The 18,906-nt window shown below is 30.6% G+C and overlaps 1 protein-coding gene across 4 annotated transcripts in view; it reads left to right on the top strand.

Annotated features, from left to right (window-relative positions):
- Positions 1 to 1,432: 1,432 nt before the first annotated feature.
- LOC128867898 (uncharacterized) overlaps positions 1,433 to 18,906 on the top strand; it is a 192,645-nt gene continuing 175,171 nt past the window's right edge. For all 4 annotated transcript variants that reach the window (XM_054109491.1, XM_054109495.1, XM_054109494.1 and 1 more), the window contains exon 1: positions 1,433 to 2,161. The gene's annotated coding sequence lies outside the window, so the exon portion shown is untranslated. The remainder of the gene's footprint in view (positions 2,162 to 18,906) is intronic.

Consider the following 18,906-nt stretch of genomic DNA (forward strand, 5'->3'; position numbering starts at 1 on the left):
CCACATCAGCAGCATTCCCCGTATATGCTGGGGGAATGTTTGTGCTGCTACAACAACAACAACAACAACAACAACAACAACAACGACATTATTCAGACGAGTTGAAGCTTCTGAGCATCCCCTGAGCCCTTAACAGATGAGCTTTTTTTTTAAATCATCCGCGAAGAGCAAGAAATTCGAAACGAAAAAAAAAATTGCTGTCATTGATAAAAATAACAAATATTAGTGGAGGACAGCTGACGAAGCAACAAAGTGGTTCGATAAAATCGGAATCGAATTTTACCACGCATCGTCTCTCTGTGACATATGTCTTAAGATATTGCAGAAAAGTGTAGTGAAAACCCAAGCAACGCGTGACACTTTCTCAAATGCCTTAAAGAAGTCAATATAAATGCAATCAACCTACAGTCCTATTAACTTCAAAGCAGATTTTGTGTAACGACTGTAATAAATATAATTCTTTTCTACGTTGAATTTTTCGAAAAATAGATTTTTGTATGTAAAATGATCATAGTTCTTTGTAGTGGTAATGCAGTGTATCAGAACTGCTATACCAACTTATTTAGGACTAATTTCCTGTGCTACTACTACAAATGTATTACACTGTGAATAGCGCTAATGAACTTCTGCAAAGCACACGCCAAATATTTCACCTCACGCGCTACCCAACATCATTCAACAAATGTGTGGTGGTGTCGTTGGTGAAAATTTTACTGGTACTCAACTCTAGTAAAGACACGAACCCAGCTTTACTGCAATGGTGACAAATCGCCAACATGTGGTGGCATTCTATTCAATTTGGTGATTTGAAATTTCTTCATTGTGGTGAAATTTCTTACCACAGTGTGTTGGCAGAGAACTATTGTTACAGATAGTGTGATGAAAAAGCTTCTCTAAACGTAAAGCACTATAAAAACATGTGGTCATTAGATGTACGCGCATAACGAAGTAAAATGTATATATATTTTACTTACATGTTGGCGGAAGTGAGAGAATACGGAATAAGCGCGACTTCAATTTAGCATTTTAAACTGATTTTAAATTTTTTTGTTTAAATTTTTAATTATTCTTCGCATTGGATTGATTCACCTATACCCACTCCCTCTCACTCGCTCTCACACTCTCAGCATCGAACACCATGTCTCCTTTAAACAAAAATTTCCATTTGTATGCGCTCAGCAAACCACCAAACTTGACTCTGTCAAATGCTGGCCCTGCACCAACCCCTTCGCCGCATTTAAAGCGATCTGCGATTCCCCTGTTATTATGACGCTTTTTGGCCTCGTTCGATTGGGTTGTAGTTCGCCTGGTCTGTGTCTGTCTGTTTTTCTGTTTGCTTGCCTGCTTACCTACCCCAGCCGGGTTGTGTACGACAATTGTTGTTGCTCTTGTGCTGTAGTGTTGCTGCTTGTCAGCCGGTCTGGGGATCCACTTGTGGACCGATCACATCAGTTCGGATTGTACAGTGATCGTGCGCGGTGATGAAGTGCTCAAATTCGTACTTGACGTCGTAAACGAAACGTGCACTGTATTTGTTTTTTATATTGGAAACTCTTTTACGAATTTACTTTTAAAGGCAATTGTGCTGACTTTAATTCGCCGTGATGCGTGCGGGATTCGTTGCGAAACAAAATTTACAAAGTGAAGAAGGAAGGGTTGATTATTTGATTTGTGTAAAATGAAAAAAGTGAAGCTTAAGTGGAAATCTAAACCGGAATAAATAAAATATTTCATGCAGAGAAAAATGTAAAAAAAATTAAAAAAAAAAAACAAAAAAAACAAGCTTACTTTCCGTCAATTGGAGGCTTCATTTCTGCCCCTCACTACATCATTAACGGATGTGTTTTACACGTTAACTGTTCATTTGCTATTTGTAGAACAAATATATAAAGTAAAGCAAAACAAAATGTGCTTTAAAAATATATATGTGCATAAATATGAAAGAAGTGAAGTCAGAAATTAAAACCTACACTTGATGCGTACTTCAGAAGATATTGAAAACAGAAATGTTAAAAATTTGAATATTGCTTATAAAACAGTTATACAAAATTGTTGAACTAAACGATAAAGTCGCAGGGCGGCTTTTGATTTTTTTTTTTAATAAATTTTTTAGTAAAGCGTAATTATTGAAAACAAGAAAAACAACAAAATTCTGAAGCTGGTAAATTTGAATAATACTGTCTAGCTTAGGTGTGAATTTTTGCGATTTTCGTAATTTACGTTCATTTAAAATTCGTGCAAAAACAAGTTGAAGTATCGCCTCTCACATCTACCAATTGCTTGAATTTCAACTCTTTTGTTATGCTGCTCTCTGTATGTTTACTCTTTACTGCAAAGTATTTTTTTTTTCTTGTTGCTGTCAAATTTAACAATTCCCCCTCTTCGCTGAAGAGCAGGAAGTCCTAATGACGTTTTTACTTGTATTAACACATAAAAGTACATACACACCTATAAATGTACGCATATGTGCATGTACAGTGTCGAACAAAGTTAAAACACTTTATCCGAATTTAATTCAGCCAACTTTTTCAAGTGCTTTGTGAATGTAGTTCTTATAGGTAAAACTTCCTTGATGCGTGGAGTGAAAAATTAGCTGTCACGGAAAATGTAACCTTTGCTTGGCAATTATTATGTTAATCTCACTATTTCTTCGATTTTTTTCTTTCTCTCCATTTTGCTGATATCCAAGGCAGGTGCATCCGTTGTAGCAGCTGATTTGCTTTTTTCTTTCGATTTACTGGTTGGAATGTCAAAGTGTTTGTTGCCTAATTTGTTTATTTACATTCTCATTGAGATTTTTATTCGAACAAACAAATTGTAAAAATAAAATACATGTAAATGTTGTTGTTGCTCCTGTGAACTCACCTATGAAATTGCATTGATAGTGAGGATAAACTGCTTTAGGGCATCATTCAAATGAGGCGCCCAGACAAAACGTAGATACTATTTCGGTGCTGTTTATTGTATGTTCACACGCTCTAACAATTTGCTGTCAGGGCTAAAGGGCCGTTGCTCGCCATAGTGCCGCCTACGTTTCACTCTAGGTCCGTGCTCAGCAGGTAAAATATTACCAAGAAAAAATGTTCATTCCTACTAAGTATCCACTAATAGTCAAGGCTCGGCCTGATCCCATTCCAATCACAATCTGTCTCAATGAAATTTTTGTTTGAGTGAGGTGAAATTTGGAACGACATGGACTGGCGCTTAGTCAAGGTTGATAGATTTACGAGGTTCGGCCATTAGATATGGTGCAAAACAAAATTGTGCGAGCAACATTAACGAATACTGTTTTGATATTTTTCGTATATCATCCAAATAATTTCAGTTTTTTTGTTAACACGTTACGTCAGCCCATCAGCTGATTCTGTCAAATTCGCTGAGAGCCGGTTAACGGTCTGATATTGGCCAGACTTCTAAAATGTTTTCATCATGACCTTAGTGTGAATGGAGTTGCCCTATAACGAAACTGAATTGGGAACTGAGTCTGAGCATAGATTCACTAGAATTTATTTCGCTCTTAAGGATTTTTGCACTAAACTTCAATATAAATGTAAATAATAAATAAACTAAATTTTTTTTATCTACTTTGTCGTTAATTTGTGATTATTCCATTAACAGTTAAGGTGCAGGCGTGCATTAGTTTTATTGCAGCTAACTTAGACTTCGGCTACTTTCAATGCAAGAAAAAATTATTGTGAAAGATAATCACTTCTCAAAGCTTTTTCTTCAAGCTCTCGGATCAATTTTAACCAAAAAAAATTTTTTTTTATAAAATTTGAAATATTTTTATTTACATTTTTTAAATTTATATTTTTTTATTTATATATATTTTTTTAATTTAAATTTACATTTTTATTTTATTTGTTTTAATTTTATTTCAATTGATTTTTTCTTTAACATAAATAGTTTTTTATTTTTATTTATATTTTTTTTTGTTTTTATTTAATTTTTTTTATTTAAATTTCTTTTTGTTTTTTCAATATTTTTTACTTAAATTGGTTTTTTTTCATTTTAATCTTTGTTTTTTTTTTATTTTAATCTATGTTTTTTTTTTAATTAAAAAATTTTTTTTATGTTTTTTTTTAACTTCAGTTGTGGTCGTGACTGCATGTACTGTGCTTTTCTATATTTTGTACACTAACCCATTTGATTATTCACGCTTCAGCGCTGCATCGTTCTTATTCCACAAACTCAACCTCATACAAATGTATACATACATACATACATATAAGCGTGCAGGCATACAAATACACAAACGATGTGTATATGTGTGCGCGCTTATTGCATTTTCGCAATGGGTCAAAATGCCAATTTGTTGTTCGCATGCGTTGACTTCCAATATATTGGTTGTTTTTAGTCATTTGCCGCTTGTTGCTTTCTTCATCCTTCACACTTGCCGCTGTCTTTCACGCCAAGCACTAACAACATTGCACGATAAGTAGTACTGTCTCTCAATGTACCTCGGTATGCCCTGCGGTGACACATGTTGCGCATATAAAGTATCAAAAATTATTAGCAAGGGTTTGTCTGTCCAATGCGTGCATCTCAGTCGGTTATGAATAATGTATGTGCGGATGTATGTGTGTATGTATGTATGTACGCGTAATAAGCTTCTGTTGATAAGTTTACGAGTACATGTATTGATATGTACGTCGTGAAGTTAAGTGAGGTTAGGTAATGCCAAATTGAGGTTATAGATACTGATTATTTTTTTACATTCATTCACTTGTTTTATTTTACAATTTCCTTCATTGATTGGAGCCGGAGTGAAATGAAGGGAACGGTTTTTTTTGTTGGTAGCGAAAACCCTGGCACACCTGCTTGAATAATGTGACGTCTTTTGCAAGGGTTTGCAGGGTGTATGGACTGAATTGACCTTAAGCTTAAGATTGAATTTAACTTTGACTAGGATTTAGTTATTTTCATCATTCACCTATCACCAGTCAGCATATCTGCCATTGCCCCTATGATGTGGTGATCCTTGGTTAATTGGAAGTCCATTTGTTATTTGCTCTTTGAGTCATTTTGAGAAGGTATAAACACGGGTTAAGATAAGCCACGGTCACATAAGGAGACCACGAGGGCCATCCAACGACATCCGCGAACCGCTATTCTGCTCTGAGTGCATCACAATTTTCTGAACAGAATCTGCTGATTTTCTAATATTATTTATTATTGTTCATGAGCGCCAATTTTCCCCTACAACTCCATTCTCTCTTGTTTATTCCATTTTTATGTCACAGCCACTCTGGAGAGAATTCACAAAGTGTGGGCAACATCACACCGTTAACTATCTCTCAGCGAATTTGAAAGCTGATTAGCTGATTGGCTGATCTAACAGGGGTCATGGAGCAGTATGTTTACAAAAGTACTGAGATTGTGTTGGTGATATACGAAAGCAATCAATACAGTCAGTCTCTATTTCATTCGTTGCCATCTGAACAACGACTGATATATGACCAAATACGTGTAAAATGAGTGGTCAGAATTCTGCTGCCGAGTACCCGGTGATGTGGCAGCCGAAGTTCCTCTCACAATTTTTTTCGGATGTTCGAACCTTGTAATATATTTTCCTTGCAGTACAGCCAAAGTTACTCTTACGGTTGTCGCAATCTTGTAATCTATCATTATTGGTAAAAAAGGCGTTTTTTTTTATTTAAGCCAAAGCACATTAACGAAGTAGTAACAGTAGCACATCTGATTTTTATAATCTGTCTTTTATAATTTTATGTGTTCTCTAATTGCCAAACTTTGTTTACCTTTTTCGTTGTTTGCCTATTACTTTGTCTGAAGACTTTAAACAGCAACAAGATACTCGCCACTAACAAATTTGACATTTTAGAGCCTTTTAGCAGCAACATGCCATAGTTGTTTTTGCTCTACTGATGCTACCTTGTTTTTGTTGTTGGTGTTGCTGCTTTTATCGATTTTGTTGTTGTCGTTGTATTGTTGGGATTGTTGTTATTATTGGCGTTGTTGTTGTTGTATTTATTGGTTTTGTTCTTGTTTCTGTTAGTGGTGTGGTTGTTGTTTTTGTTGTTGTTTGTCTTGTTCCCCATATGTACAAGAATGGGGAATTTCTTTGGAGTGACAGTCCTTGAAAGGTTATAATCCGAATCGTTCCGGCGACGTAGAACTGTTGTGGGATGTGCCTCGATTTAAGCTCAGAAATTGCCTTTCTCAGTTCTCTTTTGGGTTTCGTACTCATCACCCAACATTCTCTTCTAAAGTTGCTTTCTCTTTAACGATTTTTCCTTACTCCACTCCTGTTCCTCCCTCTCGTTTATTTATTTATTTTTTTATTATTAAATTCAGAAAATATTTTTCACACTTCAATTTTTTTTATTTTTTTTTTTTTTGGTTAATTGTAAGACCTGTTGTGCTATAAATTTTTTCCACCGAAATTTATGACATTTAAATATATTTGGTAAAATTGATTATAAAAGGTTCATTGTTTGCATTTGGGATAATTTATGCAAAATTCAAAACAGAAATTCGTACAATAATCGAGTTTAATGAGAATTGCTATAAAAAGTCATAAAAATGCAGTATAGTAATTAGGGATTATTGTTTTTTTTATATATAACACTTATTCAAAGAAATGCATATGCGCATACATACATACAGTCCGTGCAAAAAATGCATACCCTTTACAATTTGAAACACTAAGAGTTTCTGATTCATAAATGAAGAGCAATGACCCTTTTATAGTCCAATTGACCCTTTTTATATTTCAGTGGACTATTTTAAAATTCATTAGACTCTTTCTGAAATCCAATAGACTTTTTTAAAAGTGACGCTTTCTAAAATCCAATAGACTATTTTAAAATCCAATTGCCCCGTTCTAAAATTTATAGACCTTAAAATTCATTGACCCGTTTTAAATAATTCTAAAATCCAATTGACCCTTTCTAATAACCAACTAAACTTTTCTAAAATACAATTGACGCTTTCTAAAATCCAATAAGCTATTTTAAAATTTAATTGCCGCAATTGACGCTCTAATAAGCTATTCTAAAACTCAATTGATCCTTTCTAAGAATCAACTGAATTAATTGACGCTTTCAAAAATTCAATTCACCCTTTCTTAAATCTAATAGACTATTCTAAAATCCTGTTGACCCTTTCTAGAATCCAATTGATGCTTTCTAAAATTCAACTGGAAGTGGTGTAGATGTCTGCTGAGTAGAGTAGCTTTTAATTACAGGATATAAAGACTGTGAGAGCCGTAAGATGTGTTAAATTCGAATGAATCGAAGGTTTGATGAAAGAGAGGGGGAACTCACACCGCGTGGAGTATCTCTAATTTCTACGTCACGGTCGTTAGTTATCGATTTTCTATAGTTTTGACTCACTTAAGCCATCTGACTTTGTTTTTGTAATAAATGTATACTTTTGTGGGTGGAACTCGTTAAACTTTTAAGTATGCATATATTTGCCTTGCCAGCTCGTTCCATTTTATTATTATTTCTCTTACTTTCTTTGTGCACCAGCGTGCAGTTTTGTCATTAAAACATAAAAGTTTTACAAGTTCAAACAGAATTGTAAAATTTATTTAGCCCCATTCGCCTGATGCTGTTGTATTCATTTACATATTTACATGAGTTAGTAATATTTGCGGCGTGATCTTTGGCTCAATGTGTCTACATTGTTTCTCTAATTCTAATAAGCGCGCAGCCCACACTTTTTCTAACTATGTATGTATGTACATATGTATGTTTGTTTGTACTTGAAAGTACTTCAAGCGACACCTTCACGCTTCAATAGTTGAATACTTATTTTGGAAATACCAGTTGTTTTGCAAAAGAAAAAAAGCGCGCACACACATCCACACTAGAATGCATTGTAATTACAGCATTTCTTGTGAGTGGTGGATAGATTAATGTATTCATTTTTATTTTTAAAACAAATGGCTTGTTGTGCAATTTATTACTTTTGCTATTTTAGCTACCCATTTGTATGCACATATGTATGTGTGTGTCTCAATATAATTTTTAATGGAAATTAAACATGATTTAACATTAAAAGCTTTCATAAACTTGATCTTTTTGCGCTTGCGCTTGTCATTAGTTTCTTGAGAGTTTTTTTTTTTTTAATTCGTGCGCAATAAAAGTCCATATGCCATTTAAGAAGTAGACGTAAAACAAAAAACCACAAAATAAATACTCGTGCGTAATTCAGTACTCTTCTGCATTTGGTAAGCCAGGCGAGTCGGCGGTATGTAGTTGGTAGCTTCTTTCCGTCACACTCGTTTTATTACACTCCTTTCATTTTGGATATTATTTGCCTTATTTGTATGCCAGGGGCATTATTTCGGTAAATGCCTTCCATTAATCTGTATGTACATAGCGAACTATCAGCTAGCTGCTACCAAAAATTGTGTGCGTGCTTAACAGTCCCGCCCAAAAAAATGCCTGTCCGGCCACTCGCAACAGATATTAGAGGCTTTTTGAGCGTTTTATCGCATCTTCGCGTACCTTCTGGTTTTTCGTTTCTTAGTTAACTTTTGTTTGCATATTTTTTTATTTGTCAATTTTTATTTGCACTTTGTTGCTAATTAAATTTTTCTTTTGTGTTTTTTTTTCTGCTTTCTTTTTTTCGATTCGTTGTGTTGGTGCATTATCCTCGCCTATTATGCGCTCATATATCGTAATTTATTTATCGTAAGTTCTCTCAGCACAAAAAAGCATGACAATCCTTCTGTGTTTTGTTTACCTATTGAACGCTTTATTTATTTTCTTTTCAGTTCATTTTCGTATTGTTTTTCATTTCTTCACCTTTCCATGCTTTCGGTGGTTTGTTTATTTTAATAGTAAAAAACGAATTGTGTTTATAGTGTGACCTCAAATACACTGTTTATTTAAACGCGTAAGCGTCAAGAAGACTCACGCAACAACTATTCATTTTTAAATTCATATGCTGCAGTTTTGTTGCTGCTCGGTGTGGTTAATGTATTATTTATTGGCATGTTAAAGAATTTTGCCATAAATTCAGTTTAATTTAAACAGCCTTCGTGAAGCCTAAAAAATTAATTTCATTACGCAATAATTCTGATTTAATTTAGACTAGACGGCTATCTGATGGGGAATATGCATCTGGAATGCTAAAAATGATACCGAAATAATGGTTATTTTTCATATTTAATAGCGAAAGCCTCCAAATATCGGAGAACAGTTTTGAGTATAATTTTTAGTGCTATGATTTAAAAATTTTGGAGCAATATCTATAAAAATTATAATTAATAAGTTTTTGATCAACAATAAAACTAATTTTGCGACTGCTATTTTTACGCTCTGAAATATTGTTTTTTTGTTTTTGTGAATTGCTATTTATAAATCATAATAATCATATAAAATCATCATAAACATCAGAAAAAATAATATATTTTTTAATTTTATTTTTTCCATCCAAAATAATTACATTATATTCATATTATAGTTTTCATAAAAAATAACTTGATTTTTGAGTTTTATTTTTTCATCAAAAATATTTTTTTTGTTTCAATTAAATTTTTTTCATCAGTTTGATGTTATTATGTAATTTTTTTAATTACAAATAACTTTTTTTGAGTTTTTTTTTATCAAAAATATTTTGTAAATTTTGTTTTAGTTTTATTTTTTTATCAAAACTACTTTTTTTTGTTTTAAGTTTCATTTTTTCATTAAAATATGTTTTTTTAAATTTTTTCAATAAATATATTTATTTTTTATGCTTTTTTCATTAAAATAACGTTTTTTTAGTTTTTTTTTTTTAATAATAAGTAAAAAGTAAACTTTTTCATCAAAATAATTTTTTTAAATTTAATTTTGATATATATATATATATGTGTACAATATATATATATATATGTATACAATATATATATATATTAGGGCGGGACGATTTAAAAATCGCTCATTGCTCTGTGAAAATCGTATTCTAGGGATCAAAATAAGAAACTTTGCCGAAGGAACCATACCTCTAAAACGAATTCTGATGTCCCCCAATTTAAAAATATCACCATTTTTGGCCTTTACATGAAAAAATCAGCTAAATGGCTATGTTTTCTCTTTATTTTTACTAATTTATAATAATATCTATTTTTTCTCTTAAGAAATTTATTTAGTCAGAATCTTTTCAAGAAATTTTTACAAAGAAATATTTTTTAATATTAGTTTTTTTTTATTGAAAATGTTTTTTGAGTTTAATTTGTTTGTTATATGCTTTTCATCAAAAATTCTTTGTTTTTAGTAATATTTTTTTTTCAAAAATAAGTTTTTTTAGTTTTATTTTTTTTTTATCAAAAATTAATTCAAAAAAATTTTTTTTTCATCACAAATAAATTTTTTTGGAGCTTTATTTTTATCGTGAAAAAAATATTTTTTATCATAAGTGATTTTGTTAATTTTGAGTTTTATTTGTTCATCAATACCAATAATTTATTCATTTTTTTATTAATTGTTTTTTTTTTTTAATTTGATTCTGTTTTATCAAAAATAATGTTTTTTGTTTTGAGTTCTATTTGTTTCAGCAAAAATAATTTTTTTAAATTCATTTTTTTTTTTTTTTTTTTGAGTTTTAAGTTTTCAATAAAAATAATTTTATTTCGAGTTTTATTTTTTCATCAAAAAGATTTTTTTTTATCAAAAATAATTTTGTTAATTTTGAGTTTTATTTTTTCATTAAAAATAATTTTTTTTTGGAGATTTATTTTTTTCTTCAAAAATAATTCTTTATTTTATTGAAAGATTGTCCCCGAAATAAAAATTATTTTTTAAAAGTAGTCCTATTATTGAGTAATAAGTTTTTTATCAATTTTTTTTTTTTATTAAAAATAGTTTCTGTTATATTTAATAATTTTATATATAAAATTACTTAAATATTGTTTTTGTTGCAACATCATACAATATTCTCGGTGCACTATTGGTAAATGCCGTTAAAATGACAGTCCTTCTCCGGCTGGTTCCGGTAATGTGAAATCGATTGTCACGATACTTGACTTCTGTTAATAATTTCACTGTCGAAAGTCCCTGTCGACGCTGGTTTCCTCATGAACTATATTTTCATTGCCCATTTAGCGCTCAGTTCATTTATTTACTTTTTGTGTTAAAATTGCGACAGGTGGATTTTTCTTCTCCTGTGTTTTAATGTTCTAATTTATTTTCGCCTTAGAATTTGCGCACACATTACTTTGTCCGTCACAATGACTTCACCAATAGTCACACAGACATTCCTACTACTAATTTTCCTTGCAGGAATTTATGACGATTTAGAGCCTAATAAATTAGGAATCCCACCAGAGAAAAAAATCACTGCTGAAATTCTTTCTACACATATTCGTCTTTTCATATGCAATTCTAAAACTAAGCAAAAAAAAAAAAACAAAAACAAACGCGTGCTCATTATGGCACACGTCTCAACAACAAACACCCCAACGATAATTCAATAAGAGCCGAGGCGGAGTTGTGAAGAATTTACCTCCTGCTATTCTTTTAACCATAAAAGTGCGCAAATACAGTGCATGCAAATAAAAAGCGAACGATTTATGCTCAACATTATTTAAATACCTAAAATACTCAAGCCCGTGGCGGTTGAAGCATTCCTTTTCGCGAAACACAAATAAACACCAGCGTTATGGTGGAGGCAGCTGCAAGAGTTGGTGGCCTGGGCTGGGCTGTGGGTAGACAACAAACGAAATTGCGGATGCGCTTAGCATTATTTTCAGCTGTGTGCAGCACAATGCACTTATCGAATGTAGCGCAATTTTGTATGCAACCATGCCCCGACGCCACTTGGCTATTTATTTGAATTCTACACACAAACAAAAAAACAGAGCATAAAAAAACAACAACAAAAGTAGTAATTGAAACTTTGAAGTCAAGTAGTGTACGAGTTTTTCTGCCTATGGCATAACAAAACGCATTTTGGCGTGCCGTCGAACGAGCGCCTGCCTGCCTGCATTGCTCTGCTTCTTCTCCCGTTGCTGCCTCACTTGCGCATTGCTGCTGTTGCACTTGCATACGGACTGCTGCATTGCTTTGTTGTTCTTTGTTGTTTTTTGTCGTCCTGTTTTTTTGCTTTATATGTTTTTTTAGTTCGAAAAAATTGGCATCTTTCAATTTGGCCCTAATTACAAACGAGGAAAATGCAAATGGCCCGAACGTGCTGCTGCAAGTTGCAACTCGGTGCACATTGGTTTGCTTGCTGTTGTTGGCGTCGCTTGGGCCGGACCACCCGCCTTTTACTTAATTGTTATTGTTATTGTGTTCTTTAATTGTTCTGTATCATTATTGGAATGTTTAGCTTCTGTTTTGTTGTTGTTTTTTTAAATTATGTTGCAATATTTTGCTTTTCCCTATTTTCACTCCCCACTTCCCCAATTCTTATTTTTATATATTTGCTTAACACATTTTATTAGCCCATTTTTCCAACTTGCTACTCGAAATCTTTGGGTTTGCAGCCTGTTTCGTGTTGCTGTTGGTAAGTTACGCAACTGTTAATAGCTCTGGTGTGAGCCAAGCGCCGCGCATGCCGGCATCGATTGCTGAAAGTAATGTGACTGAAGTTCTCATTTTTTTTAAGGAATTCACATTTGGCGCTGGCGTCGATTACTGCTCAATTTGCTTAGCCAACGAACAGCTACAGATGTTTTGAGTCTGTTCGTCCTCGTCTTCGCACTCATTTGCTGCCTTATTTTGGTGTTTTTTTATTATAATTTGCTACCACAGTAAATGGGCTGGTAGTTTTACTTGAAGAATTTTCTTTTAATTTATGTAGAAATGCATTCTTCTCGGCTTTAATGGTTTTGGTTGGTGTTGCGGTTAAAATTTTTTATGATGTATTCCATTGTTTATTGCATTGCACTGGCCTGGTGCCATGTGTTTCTGTATGGAATTCGCTTTAATTGAACACCATCAAATTGCTGGAAATGCTCGTATTTTGAAGCAAATGTTTGGACCTGTTAGTGGTAGTGTAAACAAAAGGTCAGGAGATAAATTTAAAAGGTTAAATTTTCGATTTAGTGGTTTATGAAAGTTAAATGCTACATTTTTTATTTTTGAGTTTTAAATTATGAGTTATTAATTTGTGCTACGAATTATGAAATAAATATACACCTGTTCGACAAAGTTTTGATTACGTTTTTATTTTTTATTTAATTTCTGTTTAAACATGTAGTTCATATTTACTACAACAAAATAACCATATTACTTTAAGTCTCAAAATTTGTACTAAATTAAAATCTAATCTAAAAAAATCTACAAATATCTATAAAAATTGACTTCTTTTTAATCAGATTTTGTAGAAAAATGCTGAATACTTAGTTGTATAACTAATGGATTTTGTTGCAAGTGCGAAGTGCAGTTTTAAAGTGGCTTAAAAAAAATTAAATTTTTAGAAAAATTCTAGGTATACAGTTTTGTGACCCATTCAACTTCGGGATAATATTGAGCCCATTTAAAGTGGCTCAAAATTCACTTTGATTTTTTTTTGCTGGCTTTCTTTGGATTTTCTCTATATAAAAAATTCGATCCATTAGTTATATGGAAAAAAATGCATAACACCGTCAACAAAAGCAAATAATAAAAAAACAACGCAAATTTTTTATACCCAAGTTGAATTTTTCTAAAAATTCTAAAGTTTGAAATTTTAATTTATTTATTTGCTACAATTTATTTATTTTGCTGAAACGTTAAGTTAATCATTGTTTTTATTTTATTTAATTTCATTACATATTAATCTTTTTTTTTCTTTTAAGGTAATTATTTTTATTTTATTTTAATTTTTCCTTCATTTAATTCATACATTTTTTTTTATTTTATATTATTTAATATTCTTTATTTATTTCTCTTATATTTTATTCACTTATTTTTTCATTTAACAAAATTTTTTTGGTAAATTTTATTTTATTTATTTTTTTAATTTAATTCATTTTTGTTTTATCTCATTACTTTTTTTTATTTTTTACAGAATTAAATGTTCTTCATTTGGCATATTTATAATTTTTTTAATTTAAGCCAACTTTTTCATTTTCTTTAATTCGATTTTTTTTAATTTAATTTAATTTTTTTTATTTTTTATTTTTGTTTTTTCAAATTTTTTTTATTTAATTTAATTTATTTATTTTTTATTTTATTTAATTTTGTTATTTCATTTAATTCATTGTTTTTTTATTTAGTTATTTTTCTTTTAATAGTTTGAATATAATTTAAGTGTACTTATTTTATTAAATATTTTTGAAATTTATTTCATTTTATATATTTATGTTTTCTAATTTAATTTGATTATTTTATTTAGTTTCATTTCATTTTAAATTATCTTTTTGTTTTTATTTAATTTAATATAATTTTTTTTTTTTATTTACTTTATTATTCTTTGAGTTAATTAATATTTTTTATTTTATCTTATTTCCTTTAATTTATTTGATTCACGTTATTTTATTTTATTTTATTTTTTTATATTTAATTTATTTATTTTATCTCAATTTGTTTTCATTTTTTTACTTATTTCACTTTATTTGATCCTATTTCACTTTATTTCCTTTCCTTTTCCTTATCTTCTATTCTTTTATTTTATTTCATTTAGCTTAAGTTTATTTAATAATTTTTTCATTTAATTCAATTTTTTATTATTTTCCACTTATTTTATTTTATTTCTTTTTATTCCATACATTTTTTTCCAAATTCAATTTAAACGTATTTTATCTATTGTATATAATTCATATGCAGCCTTCACTTACGCATTTATTTGTGTACAAAAATTCAGAAAATCATTTAACTCGAAGTGTTTTCTCGTAAATTTATTATCCCAATTGTTTTCGTGAAATTTTTTCCTCCCTTAAAACAATTAAAACCCAATTCTAAAATTTCTGTTCCCTGAAATATTTACCCATAGAAATATTTCAAACTAATAAAATGTATTTGCACAAGCACATGCACATGTATGTACACATAAGTACATACGCATTTACACACATCCACACTACATTTTTACATTGTAAAGGCGAAAAATTCCAAATTCTGTTTCTTTACCGCAAGCAGACTTGAATTTTACATGCCTTTGCTGCATTTATTAGATTCAATTAAAAATTTTGAATTTTTAGCTGGCATATCTCCTATAATCTAATACAAACACTTATACGTATATGGATATGTTTGTATGTATATTATGTAAATAAGTATAACTGTATAAATTTATTTGCTTATTGCCGCAAGCGTATTTCGTTGCTATCGATTCATTAAACTTTATGCTGCTGTAGTTGTTGTTGCACATCCATACACGTGCCCATACAAACGCCCCGAATGGCCAGTTGACTTGTCGAAAATTTTGGTTTCTTTTAGTTGGCACAAATTCGCTTGTTGCGGCAGTGGCAGTGAGGGCATATACATATGTATATGTTTATACATGTGCACAAGATGGCGCAAAATTAATCATCTAATTTGTATTTGAATAACTTTTACTAAATAAAACGAAAAAATGATTTCGAGTGATGGAAATATTTATTTTTATTTTTACGCGCCCCATTGATTGTCTGCTTGCGTACTGCAGCTGCCTACTTCACGAATGTCAAATATGATTGACGTACGACGTCATTTGCAAAAATTATAAATCTTCCGACAGGATGACAAATTTTGCGCCACCTTGTATTATAGTCTCATTTCTAGAAATTTAACAACAAGAAACTATGATTTTCTCTGTTGGGTTTAGCGTTAAATGCTAATGTACTACTTTGGCGCAAAAGTAGGTGTGTATGTACAGTTATGTAAATGTATGAGTTATGTAAACACTTTCATGTCAATATTGGAATAATATCATTAAATTTAGGGCGGCCGAAGCTTTGTTTGATTATTGGTTTTGGTTTTTTTTTTAATTGATTATTTCAAAATCTAATCAAGTGATGTAAAAATTATTATTTAACAGCTGAAAATCCTCTAATTAAAATAAATGTTTGATGAAAAATGTAAATACATTTGCAAATATACTTACGTACTTATACATACATACGTATGTGCATGTGAGTAAAATACGCAATTGCGCTAAATCATGCGTTCACTCAATCCACAGACAGCTGCTTCCGTCCAAACTATCTTTGTTGCCAGATTTGAGGGTTGTATTTGCCATTGCCCGCTAAATATATTTTGAACTACAATCCTCTAGAATAAACTGTGCATTTATATTTCAGGGAATGCATATGAAATACATAAACAAAACATTCGGAATTTTGTTGGCCATAAAGCAGCGTTTGTCCCTCGAGACAAACCATAAAATAATTAAATAAATTTGCCTTTAAAAGAAAGTATGTGCCCATTTTCTTGGAACGAAAATACGTAAAAAAAAAACATAAATCTAAAACTGTTTTGCTCAAAAATTTGTCGTATTTGTACTCATTGCGAAAGGAAAAACAGAAAAAAAAAGGATTTGGAAAAATTCCCATTTGCCATTTGAGCGATTTGTATCTCAAATAAGACTTCAAACGGCTGCAATAACTTTGAAAAGTTTCACACTTGTACTTGTGCACAACTGCATGTATGTGCATTAGGGTGGGTAACATTTTTTCTCTAATTTGTTTCGTCGACTGAAGTATTTTACGCTATCTAGCACATGTTTTGAGCAAAATAGCATGAAAAATTAATTTCTCCTGCCCAAAAATCACATTTGCACATTTTCTTCAAAAACAATGTAACGAAATATTAGAAAGTAAGTTGAGGATTGGGCATGAATAACTGAATTAAAAATAAAACAGCTCGAAATTCATTTTAGATTCACTGGACTTTTTTCTTCAGAATTTCCACTAAAATATTTTAATCGCCGAAATAAAATCGCTTATGCATTTCAAAAACAAATTTACTCGCCCTAATGTACATACATACATAACTATGTGTGTCAGTTAAGGATATGTCGAGGCAATAATTTTTAGAATATAACTATAAAATTTGGTTGCTGTTTGTAATTTGATTTTTTTGGCAAATTAAGAAAGAAAATTCTGTGAGGCTTTATGAAACACTACTTTGCTTTTAGGGTAGCAAATAAAAATTTAAAAAAAAATTTTAAATATGAAAACAATATATACAAAAATTTGGAAAAACAAAAAAAATAAAACAAAATTAAATTAACAAAGAAAATAACATCAAATAAAGGAAAAAAATTAAATTTTCTTTTTTAGTAAAAAAATTAAAACAAAATTTATTATTAAAAAAAATGTACATAAAAAAAACATAAACAAATTGAATTAAAAAAAAAATAAATGAAAAAAAAAAATTGTTTAATAAAAATAAAAACTCAAAATACAGTAGACGAAAAAAATTTGTGACAAATGTTTTAAATAAAAAAAGAAATTAACAATAAAATTAAATAGAGAAAAAAGTAAAGAAAAACTGTTTAAAAAAATTAAAAAAAAGGACTAAAAATTAAAAAAAAACTCGAAAAAATTAAAAAAAAACCTAAAATAATTTAATTAATATAATTTCCAGCAATAATGCCGCTTCGATTAGATTAGAAAAAAAATGGAAACATGAAATCATGAGAAGAATGAAATTAGTTTCTTTTTTAATCAGTAAAATATTCCCCGACTTCATCTACCTATTCCCATGATTTCATCTCACCTCTTTAATGATTTTCCGTAAGCTCTGCAAAATACGGTTGCACAGATTTTTGTTGAATTGTTAACAAATGCGGCACTAATATTTCGAGCAATTTTTCCAAGTCTAAAGTTTTTGTTGTTGTATATGATGATGTTGTTGCTGTAGTTGTTTTTTGATGTTAATGATGATCATGATGCTGTTTTTGTTGTAGCATTAAATATCTCCCATAAGCTTTTGGGGAATGCTTCTAAAGTGGCATAGTCCGACACTCGTGGGAACGTGAAGTACTCGGTCATCTGGTATCATCACAAACAATATGACAACCACTCTAAAACCTACCGATAGACCATTGGGAATGAAGGGGCATATTCCTTTAACACTCTTCATGAATGTTTGTGAATATCTGGGGCTGATTCACAAACCCCCTAAAACTAACTAACTATTTTATCAATTCCCGACTATGTAAAAGGATACACTCATACATCAACTTCAAACGGCTTGTAAACATTGGATTGGCAAATCGCAAAAAAAAAATTGTTTGTATGTGAATGCCAATACAAAGTCGTGGCAGGTTTATGTCGAGAGTTCAACCAATTTTAAGAAATATATCACTTCCAGCGCCATCTATCAAGTCAAAATGAGCAAAAATATTTTTTTTTCACATAATTCTTATATATTTTAAAACTGAATTGAATCCGACTGTAAAATCAATTAAAAAAGAAAACATCTCGAAACTTTGAGTTACATGGTTTTTCTTGTACTATGCACCTACTATATTTTTATAAAAAAGACAAAAAAATAAATAGTCAAACCTCGGCTCTATGTTCTAACTTGAAACTCCAGGTTATGGTGATGAAAATTTGGCAATATGACACGCATCTATTATTTTGACAATAATCAAAAAAAAGGGAACTGAAGCTACAGCTTTTCCGGTAAATTGTGGAAATTAAAACTGTAGCCATGAACAAGCTCCTCATAACGAACATTTTCCCAGAAAGAATGTAAGCGCCAATTATTGTTATTTTTTTTAAACTGCAGCAATACTATTTTTTTTTGTAATATTTTTTTTTGTATTCCATTAGTTTTCAAAGCCATGCAGCTACTTCCTTTAATTATTTTTGCTTTGAAAAACAAATGGAATGCATTTCTTGCTCTCTCAAAAATTCTTCCTCTTGTGTTTGTTTACATTTCTGCTTTCATCAGCTCAATCACCATTTCGTCTTTTTTTATTTTTTAATGCTGCAATATATCTTTGTTTTATGTTTTCAAGCACCTTTTAGCATATGTAATTCCTCGTAATTGTGTGTGGGTGATTGAAAACTAAACATACAAAGCGATTTTCTGTGTG

The sequence above is a fragment of the Anastrepha ludens genome, chromosome 6, assembly GCF_028408465.1.
Source record: "Anastrepha ludens isolate Willacy chromosome 6, idAnaLude1.1, whole genome shotgun sequence".
Taxonomy (NCBI): domain Eukaryota; kingdom Metazoa; phylum Arthropoda; class Insecta; order Diptera; family Tephritidae; genus Anastrepha; species Anastrepha ludens.